General features: G+C 46.2%; 1 pseudogene; it reads left to right on the top strand.

The window, feature by feature from the left end:
- The first annotated feature begins 1496 nt into the window (after window positions 1–1496).
- On the top strand, window positions 1497–2084 carry LOC136388171 (V-type proton ATPase subunit E 1 pseudogene; annotated as a pseudogene).
- Window positions 2085–11513: the final 9429 nt, after the last annotated feature.

An 11513-nucleotide genomic window follows, 5' to 3' on the forward strand; every position in this document is an offset into this window, starting at 1 on the left:
TTATAGGCTCCGACAGTGAGAGAGTCCGTGTTCCTGGAGCCTTTCTCCTAGTCTTTCCTTCCTCAATTAGTAGCCTGATAATCCAGCTATGGGGTTGCTGCTGCCTCTGCCTGGATAGTAAGAGGCTCAAAGAGCTGGCAACTCCCCACTCTATTTCCACTCAGCACAGGGCTCTGGGTAAGGCTCAGTCAGTCAGAGCTGCTAGCATAATCAGGCGGGCTTTCTGCCCACTCAAAGACCTCTGGCTCTGTCTGCCACTCTGTCCGGTAACACAGGCGGGCGCCCACTTCCGGGGCGCTTGGAGGAAACTCTCACTCACTGGCTGCGCACGCAGACCAGGATATCCGGCCAGCAGTCTCACGCTCTGAGTGAAACCCCCAACCGCAGGGAAAAGTTGCAGCGTTGGAATTGAGTCTCGCTCCGTCCCCGTGCGCGGCTTTTGCAAGGTGCTGGGGCGGCCCGAGATTCTGCTTTGGCCCACACAAAGGCCCCTGACTCTGCCCCTCTGTGCGATAACACGGGTGCGCACTGCCGAGGCACTCGGAGGAATCTCTCATTCACTATCTGCGCGCGCAAACCAGGATATGAGGCCGGCCGCGTTTCCCTCTGAGTGAAACCGTCCAGCACGGAAAATCTCCACCGTTGGAATTAGTTCTCACTCCCTCCCGTGCGTGGCTTTCCCAGGGCGCTGGGGCTGCCCAGAGACTCTGCCCTCGGCCCACAGAAAGGCCTCTGAACCTGCCTCTCCGTGGGGCAACACGGGCACCCACTCTCGGGGCCTAGGAAAAAATCTCTCGCCCACTAACTGCGCGCACGCCAACCAGGAGACCGGGTAAAATGGCCGCCCCGCTTGTCTTTCTTTGTTTGGGTTTGGCGCGAGTGTTAGCTTGTATTGCCCGGGTTGCCACAGGATCAGTTTTTCCTCGGCTTGGATCTCCGTGCCACAGCCTGGTTCGGCCGTTTGTGCCGCGGCCTGGATCTATTCACCCCCTTTGCCCGCCTCAGTTTCTATATTCACAGTTACCAGAGAAAGCCGCCCTGTTTAGGTTAGTGAGGAAGGCGGAGCATTTCTTACTCCCTATTTCCTTCGGGGTTTGGTTATATATTTAGCCAATTTTTCACTCGACCATACCTTTGGGTGTATTGCAAAGCTTCTGGAGGCTCCAAGTATAGGTTTTTCTGTTTCTGGTTGAAGATCTTGTTGAGTTTTGGGGGAGATTTATCGGTATCGCTTCCTACCCCGCCATTACTCTGACGTCATCCCAGGTTCTTTTCTAAGCAGAAGGCCACCTCGCCCTCTTTACCCCCATCCCAGAGTCTGAGGCTTGATAACAGTGGAAACACTGTTTGAAGTAGGTGCTGGGATACCAAAAAAGAGGAGCTTAAAAAGGTTATCCACCTCTCCCTTTCCTTCCACTACCTCCTTCAAGACTAAACTCAAACTGGTTGCCTACCAGCCTCATGTTGCTTTCACTGTGGGCCTCAGCAATGCTGACATGCACAAACAGGTTACACATGCAATGGCTTTTATTGAGCAAGAAGCCAATGAAAAAGCTGATGAAATAGATGCAGAAGCAGAAGAGTTCAGCATTGAAAAAGGTCGTCTTGTGCAAACCCAGAGACTGAAGATCATGGAATACTGAAAAGGAAGAAAAGTAGAGAAAGCAGCAGGGGGGAAAAAACCCTCAGATGTCCAATTTGATGAATCAAGCAAGACTCAACATCCTCAGAGCAAGAGATGACCTTAGTACAGACAGACTAAAGGAAGCAAAATGGAGACTCAGCAAGGTGATTAAAGATACAACCAGGTACAAATGCCGCTGGAAGGACTAGTCCTCCAGGGCTAGCACCAGTCACTGGAGCCCCGGATGATTGTTCATTGCTGGAAACAGGATTTTCCTCTGGTAAAGGCTACAGAGCACAAAATGATCCCTATGTACAAAATCACCACCAAAAAAGATGTTGCTGTCCAAATTGATCAGGAGGCCTGCCTGCCTGAGGAGATTGCTGGTGGAGTTGAGATCTATAATGGGGATCGTAAAATAAAGTTTTCCAATACCTTAAAAGTCTATTGGATCTCATAGCTCAGGGGATGATGCCAGAAGTACAGGAGCCTTATTTGGTACAAATGCCAACAGGAAGCTTTGGGACTAAGCCTTTGGGAGGGGGAGGTCACACACTGCTACGATATGGTTTCTGCTATTTGAATAAACAAGATTATCTATGTAGCTTCCTCTTTGGTGCTCTAGTATTCTGCATTTATCAGTGGATATCTTTCTGTACAAATACCTTTAGCCTAATTGTTAACAATGGGAGAAAGTTCCATTTAATATGATTAGGAAACCTATCTCTAGCTTATCTCAAAGTAACACAACTTCCAGTAGTTGGTTCTGCAGCACGAAGGTGAAGAAATCAGGTGGTAGTTGAAGGTACTTCACCCAGTCTCCTGTTCTTCCTTCACTTCTGGTTATCCAGTCAAGAGGTTATGTGTCTGGCGTTCTCTGCCGGTAAGTCTCTGCTCTTTAGGGTTAACACACATACGTGGGGCATGCGTTCCCTCTAGCAGTAGTAGCTTCACTGTTACCAGTTTGGACCTAGAAGTGCTCCTTATCTGTAAATGTGATTTAAAACCTGGCCCCCGCCAGGTCACTCAGTTGGTTAGAGCATCGTCCCCATATGCCAAGGTCATGGGTTTGATATCTGGTCAGGACACATAAAAGAGACAGCCAATGAATGTGTAAAAAAGTAAAACAACAGACAATCTCTCTCTCTTTCTCTCTCAATTCAATCAATAAAAATAAGTAAAAATGAAATCTAAGCCATGATGCTTTATTTATTAAAACAAAAGGTTTGCCTGACTAGGTGGAGGCGCAGTGGATGGAGCATCAGCCTGGGATGCTGAGGACCCAGGTTCAAAACCCTGAGATCACCAGCTTGAGCGTGGGATCATAGACATTATCCCATGGTCATTGGCTTGAGCCCAAAGGTCACTGGCTTGAAGCCCAAGGTCATTGGCTTGAACCCAAAGTCATTGGCTTGAGCAAGGGGTCACTGGCTAAGTGGAGCCCCCCCAGTCAAGGAACATATAAGAAAGCAATCAATGAACAACTAAGGTGCCACAGCTATGAGTTGATGCTTCTTGTTTCTCTCCCTTTCTGTCTGTCTGTCCCTCCTTCCCTCTCTCTCTCTCTTTCCCAAAAATAAAACAAGAGGTTCATGTGAAAAAAATTTTTTTTAAAAATTATCTAGCAACTCTGAGGACCCTGAGACTGCTGTGGAGTTCAGAAAACTGAGCAGGTCACCAGTTCATCCAGCAATTTTGTCCCCAGCTCCCACCCAGTGCCTGATAGTACTTAACCACAGCGAGCAAAAGAGGCTCTGTGCTCTCCTTAAAGAGTTTGTAGACTGGCAGGAGGCAGACGGGCACACAGTTCGTCAGGAGGCAGTGCCAGGAAGATCAGAATAGGGGTAGACACGGGAGCGCTGGGGAGACGGCTCTGATTATGGTAGAGAACCGAACACCGCAAAGGTTAGGCCAGCCAGAGGGCAGCATCACAGGGCCGAAGGCAGGAAAGAGCCACGGGCACTTTTGGAATCTGAAAGTGGAGCACTGTGGCTGGAGTGAAGAGAAGGTAGCAAGAAGGGGCAAAAACTGGAGGTTGGAAGGGCAAGGGGGGCCAGATCACAGGGAACCCCATGTGTCCCCACTGGCCCTGCCCAACATGCTCCAGAGTCTGGCTCTTATCCTGCGGGAAGGGAGGGAGTTTGGAAACAAAGAAGCCAGTTAGGAGAGTGGTGATGGTGGTTATAAAATGTTTCCTGTATCAGGCACTGTGCTGAACCTTTTATATCTATTATCTCATTTAATGCCCACAGCAATCCAATAAAATAGGTATTATTATTCTCCCCATTGGTAAATGGGCCAATCTTTAACCAAGGCCCGCATAATTGCTTCAACTATTCCCTGTCACAGAGCTAACACATGGCGGAGCTGGGACTTGTTTCATCTTTATGGGAATGGAAGAGGAGAGCATGGACTCGGATGCAGGTAGCTTTGTGGTTTGGTGACAAGGAACTATATGGGCATTGTCATCTCCTACCTCTCTGTGAAGTAGGAAGTGGGGGGTAGGCAGCAGTGAATGCCCAAAGGCGAAGAAGACGTTTCCCATGCGGTGAACGGTATGGCAGATGAACACCTAACAGGGTCACATCTGCTGCCACTTTTGTTAGCCAGGGAGTGGAGAGGAGGTGGGACGCAGGACTTGGGGCTAGTCCTCACTTATCTCTCCCTTTTCCACCTTTCAGACCCAAGGGAAATGTGCAGACATTTGAGGCGTACTAGCTGGAGTGCCAATTTAGTTCCAGAAAGGAGGAGAACTCTCTGGTTACCAGCCAATGCTAATGTTGTCAGAACAATAGTCCTGCTGGGCCCTGGAAAATCGTGGTACAACACCCATGCCATTATCATCCTTATAATTGTTCACTGGCTTCTGGATCAACTTTGTAATTTGTATTGAAGTTTATTTTTAATGTACCAAATCTCAGTAGCATAACAGTTTTTAGTTCCAAAATGTTTCATTCATTTCATCGTTCTACAGATACATATTGAGAGTCAGGCAGTGGTAGCCAAAATATCCATTGTCCTTGCTCTCCAAAGCCAGGGGACTACATCTAATTTAAACTAGAATGTAAGTCCAATAAGGTCAGAGACTGATCATTTTGGTCACTACTATATTCCTAGTGCTTGAAACACTGCCTGGCATGTAATAGGTGCTTCATGAACAGTTGTTGGCTACAGAGTGCTTTTACTAAGAAGCTAAAGGAGTTTAAGCTCCAGGCTCTCACTGGGTAGCTCAGTTGTTTAGAGTGTTTTCCCAATGAACCAAGGTTACGGGTTCAATCCCCAGTCAGGGCACATACAAGAATCAACCAAGTAATATATAAATAAGTAGAATAACAAATCAATGTTTCTCTCTTTCTCCCCTCCTCTCTCTCTCTCTTTCTCTCTCTGAAATCAATAATTTTTTTTAAAATAAGGACTTTAATTAAGCTCCAGCCCCTCACTTTTAAGTATAATCCCCTCCCTTCTACTGGCCCCTTCTAAAGCTTTTTGGGGCCTTATTGTGTGCTCTCATGGTTATATGTTTTTATAAAAATTTCAAAAGTAAGACATTTTAACTAGTTAAGACCTCTGTCTCTACCCCAATGTCCCTTCCATCACCTTCTCAGGTGACACTGAAGTAGCCATGGGCATTTGTAGATCCAACGAAGATGAAACTGTACTGGGAATACATTTAGTATGGGATGTACTGATGGGGCATGCTGTCATTTAAGCTGTGTAGTCATCGCTAGCTGTCCCATTATAGGAATGATTTCCAAGAATACTCCCTGTGAAGATTCACCTGGCATGTCACAAAGGAGCAGGGTCAGATGTGGTGTCACAAACATGAGTATGTCCTGGGCTCCTGGCACTGGAAGTTGATGGGTGTTAGAGAAACAAGACCTTTCTTAAAGAAGTCTTCCAAAATTATTTAAGCTTCAGACCCCTCAAAACATAAATCTGTTCTTGTCCAGATTAATGGATGAATCTACATCTTCTCAGATTCAAGAAATAATCAGCTCCTACTCTACTTTTCTCTAGAGCAAAGTCTAGTTCAAAGCTTGTTCTTGGTCCTAAGAAATGCACCCAACTTTTTTAGTAAATGGTCCATCTTTCTAAATGTTGCTTTTATGAGAACAGCTGGACCAACCTCTCCAAAGAGCTACTGCCTTCCAATCAGATCTCCAGAGCTGATAAAGCCATTAAATTCTAATTCCCTTTACATGATATCCAAATAAATATTGTCACTGCCAAATTCTTTGCACCAAATGCTTTACAAGCACAATCATTACACTCTAGATTTATTAGATTTCTGATGACATTCATTCATTCATTCATTCAACAAATGTACTGAGCCCTTACTATGAGTCAGGTATTGGGGATAAAACATTAAGCAAGACACAGTCCCTTTATTCAAAGAGCTTTTAGTCTACTGGGGGAGTGAGATGTTTGAACAAGCGATGACAATCCATGATTCACACTAAGATGGGGGTGGTGACAAGCACAGCATTTTGGAGGTGCTTGGGTGGAGTACCAATCCCAGGCTAGGCGAGTCAGGGAATGCTACCTGGAAAAGCTGAGTCAGCCTCTTGGCAGGAATGCTGTAGTTCCTGGTGGGAGAGTGAACTGGATCAAAGGTTCTCAAATTTGGCTGATCCTCAGAATCACCTGGGGGAGCTTTGGGACTTAGTCCCTCCACGCCCCCAGAACTACTGACTCAGAATTCCAGTGGGATGAATCTCAGGAATCTTAAAAAAAAAACAAAAACAAAAAAACACCTCTGGTGGTGTTTTTGATCAACCAGATTTGGGAAAGTGGATGACCTTTGTGATTCTGGGGAGGAGAAAGAGGCCTGCAGGAACCTGAAGGTCCTAGGTGGAGGCAGTGTCAGGAGGAGGGCCTGGGGGCAGAGGTAGAAGGAAAGAGACCTTCCTGGGAAGGGAACAAAGGCCTTCTAGATGGGCTGTTTGAATGGAGCTTGGGCCCTTTTTAGAAAAGTCACTCAGGGTGGCTGGCAGCTCATGTGCATGCTGGCTAACTCAGGCTGTGAAAGCCATTTAACAACGTGATAGAGGGCACAGAGCCAGGTTGTCATGTGGGAGCAGAGGCATGAGTACCTGCACTGTGAGCAGGAGAGGGTTCTGGCAGCCCTGTGACTCTGCAGGGACTTCCCATCCCCCTGCAGTTCTGAGCTAGTCCAGCCTCCAATTGTCTATATCAAGAGAAAGCTTTTTGTATCATATACCTTGAAAGAAAAAAAGCTTTATTTAGATATAATTAATATACTATAAAACTCCCTTTTTGTGTGTGTGTGAGAGAGAGAGGAGGGGAGATAGTGAGGCAGTCTCACATGTGCCCCGACCTGGATCCACCAGGCAACCCCATCTGGGGTCGATGCTTAAGTACTGAGCTATTTTTAGCACCTGAGGATGATGCGCTCCAACCCAGCTATACTCGGCGCCTGGGGTGACACTCAAACCAATGAAGCCACTGGCTGTGAGAGAGGAAGAGGGAGAGAAAAGGGAGAGGGAGGGGGAGAGAAGCAGATGCTCGCTTCTTCTGTATGCCCTGACCAGGAATCAAACTGGGACATTCACACACCGGGCCAATGCTCTATCCACTGAGCCACCAACCAAGGCAAAACTCCTGTTTTTAAAGTGTACAGTTTAGTGGATTTTTAAATATATTCCCAGAGTTCTACAACCATGCCACTATCTAATTTTAGAATATTTTTAATCACCCCCAAAAGAAACTTGAACCCATTAAAAGTCACTTCCCACCTCCATCCTCATCCCTCTCTCCAACCTCCTAGCAATAGCCAATCTGCTTTCTATCTCTATGACTTTATCTATTCTGAGTACTTTAATCAATAGAGTCATATCATATGTGGCCGACATGTCTGGCTTCTTTCACTTAGCATATTTTCAAGGTTCATCCATATTGTAGTATGATCAGCACTTCATTCTTTTTGATGGCTTAATAATATACCACTGTATGAATCCTTGTTATACATTTTGTTTATCCATTCACCAGTTGATGGACATTTGGGTGGTTCCACCCTTTGAGTATTAGGAATAATGCTGCTATGAACATCTGCATTATCAGTTTTTGCATAAACATAGGTTTTTAACTCCCTTGGGTATACATGTAGGAGTAAAATTTCCAGGTTAGCCTGACCAGGCAGTGGCGCAGTGGATAGAGCATCAGACTGGGATGCGGAAGACCCAGGTTTGAGACCCCGAGGTCGCCAGCTTGAGCGAGGGCTCATCTGGTTTGAGCAAAAATTCACCAGCTTGGACCCAAGGTCGCTGGCTCAAACAAGGGGTTACTCAGTCTGCTGAAGGCCCATGGTCAAGGCACATATGAGAAAGCAATCAATGAACAACTAAGGTGTCGCAATGCGCAATGAAAAACTAATGATAGATGCTTCTCATCTCTCTGTTCCTGTCTGTCTGTCCCTGTCTATCCCTCACTCTGACGCTCTCTCTGTCTCTGTAAAAAAAAAAAAAAAAAAAAAAAAAAAATTCCGGGTTATATGGTAACTCTATGTTTAACTTTTTGAGGAACTGTTGCCACATTGTTTTCTAAAGCAGTTGCCCCATTTTATGTTCCCACCAGCAGAGTGTGAGGGTTCTGATGTCTCTACATCTCCCCAACACTTGTTTATGTTCCTTGTTTGCATTATAGCTACCATTCCAGTGTGCAGAAGTCCCAATTCGATCCCCAGTAAGGGCACACCTGAGAAGTGACCATCTGCTTCTTTTCCCCTCCCTCTTCCCTTTCTCTCTCTCTTCTCTTCCTGCAGCCACTGGCTCAACTGGTTTGTGAGTTGGCGCCAGGCACTGGGGATAGCTTGGATGGTCCCAGTGTTAGCCCTGGGTGCTGAGGATAGCTCGCTTGGTTCGAACATTGGCCCCAGAAGGGGTTTACAGGTGGATCCTGGTAGGGGTGCATGTGGTAGTCTGTCTATCTCCCTTCCTCTCACTTATAAAAAAACAAAAAGCTATTTAGAAGGAAGACTTTGAAACTCCTGTTCATGTACCACTTCCGCCTTTCTGAGCCCAGAGTGTAGATCAAAAGCAATAGCACATCCAGGCGGGGCGGAGGGATGGCAATTCATACAAAGTAATTAAAAAATATAATTCAGAATCCAAAAGGGTATATAGGGCTGCTGGTGCCCATCATATCTCCATTTAATCATTAGTCTGCACCCTGCAAAAGTCAGACAGATCTTGGAGGGTGAACAATAGATTACTGAAGTCTACCAATCAGTGGCCCCATTTGCAGTTGCTGGGCCAGATGTGGTATCCTCGCCAGAGCAAATTAAGATATCCTCAGGTAGGTGTGTCCACTGAGCCAATGAGTGCATTTTTTTCTATCCTCACCAAAAAGAAAATAAGAAGAGTTGATTCCCTTGGAACAGATAACATACACATTTATAGTCTTGCCCCAGGGCTATGCTAATGCTTCTGCTATTGGCATGTTATAGACCCAAGAGAGCTGATCTGGCTGAATATTGATGACATCATGCTAATTGGACCAGCTGAGCAAAAAGTGGCTAGTGCACTGGAAGCCTTTGCAACACATACATTCCAGAGAATAGGAGAAAACCCCTTTGAAGATTCACAGGTCTGCCATGTCAGTAACAGTTTTAGGGATCCAGTGGTCTGGAGTATACTGAGATGTCTCTTGCACTTTCCTCCACAAAGAAGCAAGCTTAAAACCTGGAAGGCCTCTTTGAATTCTAAAGGCAGTATATTCCAAATCTGAGAATATCACTTCAACTCACATGCCAGGTGTATTAAACCCCGTCAACCTGAAACAGGGCCAAGAGCAGGAAAGGTCTCTGCAGGGAATGCCCAGGCTGGATTACAAGCAGTCCTGCTGTTGGGGCCATATGATCTGGCAGACCCTCTGTTACTAGAAGCATCAGTGGCAGGAGAGGACACCATGTGTAATTTATGACAAGTCCCAATGGGAGAAGCACAATGCAGATCCCCTGGGTTCTGGACCAAGGCCACGTCATGTGTAGCAGAGAATTGAATACCCTTCTAGGAGGTTCCTGGCAGGCTATCTGGCCTTAATAGAGACAGAACACCTGACCATGGGACATCAAGTGACCAGGCAGCTAGAACTGTCCATCATGAGCTAGGTTCTATAGAAGCCATGGCAACATAAGGGCAGACAGTCCCCCCGGCAGATGGAAATGGAACATCCAGGACTGACCACAGGCAGGGGTGGAGGGCATCAGTGATCTGCACAAGTTGGGAGCCCAGACACACAGGCCACCCTCACTGTTGTATCAGCACCCACACCACCCTCACTGTTGTATCAGCACCCACACCACCCTCACTGTTGTATCAGCTCCTCTCCCGCAACTCCGTCCTAGGGCTCCATGTGGATCTCTGGATAACTGGTGATGATCAGTTAACAGAAGAGGGAAAAATTTTAAGTATGGCTCATGGGTGGATGGGTGGGCTCGATATGTGGGTGTGAGCTGCAAATGAACGGTAACTGAACCACAGTATCATTCAGGGGGACTTCGGGGGACAATAGTAAGCTCTTCTCAACGCCCAGAGCTTCAAGCCGTGAGTCTGTCACCCAGTTTGTGCTAAATACAGTGTGTCTGTAAAGTCATGGTGCACTTTGATCGGTCACAGGAAAGCAACAAAAGACGATAGAAATGTGATAGATATCTGCACCAAATAAAAGGAAAACCCTCCCAGTTTCTGTAGGATGATGTGGCAGCATGTGCGCATGCACAGATGATGACATAACACCATGTATACAGCGGAGCAGCCCACGGCCATGCCAGTCGAGATGTGGATGGTACAGAGGAAAGTTCAGTGTGTTCTGTGGCTCGCTAAATTTGAATCCGTGACCAAAGTGCAACGTGAATATCGGCACATTTATAATGAAGCACCACCACATAGGAATCACATTACTCGGTGGGATAAGCAGTTGAAGGAAATCGGCAGTTTGGTGGAGAAACCCCGTTCTGGTAGGCCATCAGTCAGTGACAAGTCTGTAGAGGCTATATGGGATAACTACCTAAGGAGCCCTAAAAAATCTGTGTGTGAGCCCACATCGAACTGCACTGAATAGGTATGAAACTGGGAGAGTTTTCCTTTTATTTGGTGCAGATTTTACATTTCTATTGTCTTTTGTTGCTTTCCTGTGACTGGTCAAAAGTGCACCATGACTTTACGGACACACTGTATGTTTGTGTTTAGATAAACAGGACTCAGGTAGTGGTGAGGTGCTCTGTCAACAGCCTTGAAAGAGAAAGATTTGAAGATGAGGACAAAGAATGTATGGCAGTAGCGCTTGGCTGGGCGCATGAGAGTAGGCATGGAGTGCAAAGACCATCGGTCACCACGTTAATTCCTATGAGATAGCACCCACCAAAGAAGAAGTACGTGACAAGCAGGTGGGCAAAAATGACTCAGCCAGCTGAAGTCAAGCTGCCTCCATCAATGGCCACCCCAGTGCTGGCACAATGGTGGCAGGGATAGAGGCTATACATGGGCCCAACAGCATGGCCCCACTCACCAGCAACAGACACCAACCAGAGTCCTTTCTTTGCCATCATACCTAGACACCAACCAGCCACCTTGCAAGGAGCAGCGATAAGTGTTTTTATAGAAAACCAGAGAAAATGAAATATTTATTAGATCTATGCAGGAATGACGATTTTTATAGCTTTAAAACAAGAGAAGCAATAAAGGAACCATTGAGGAAAAGATAAACATGTCTGTATATTTAAAAGTGCAAACCTCCAACGCAAATGAAGAGACAACAGACTGGGAAAGTTTGCATTGACTTTGTAACACATACATGATTAATATGCGTTATGAGCTTACTTAATGTATATGAAAAGGGCTGGGACCCTAATAGATAAATATAGAATATA

The sequence above is a fragment of the Saccopteryx leptura genome, chromosome 1, assembly GCF_036850995.1.
Source record: "Saccopteryx leptura isolate mSacLep1 chromosome 1, mSacLep1_pri_phased_curated, whole genome shotgun sequence".
Classification (NCBI taxonomy): domain Eukaryota; kingdom Metazoa; phylum Chordata; class Mammalia; order Chiroptera; family Emballonuridae; genus Saccopteryx; species Saccopteryx leptura.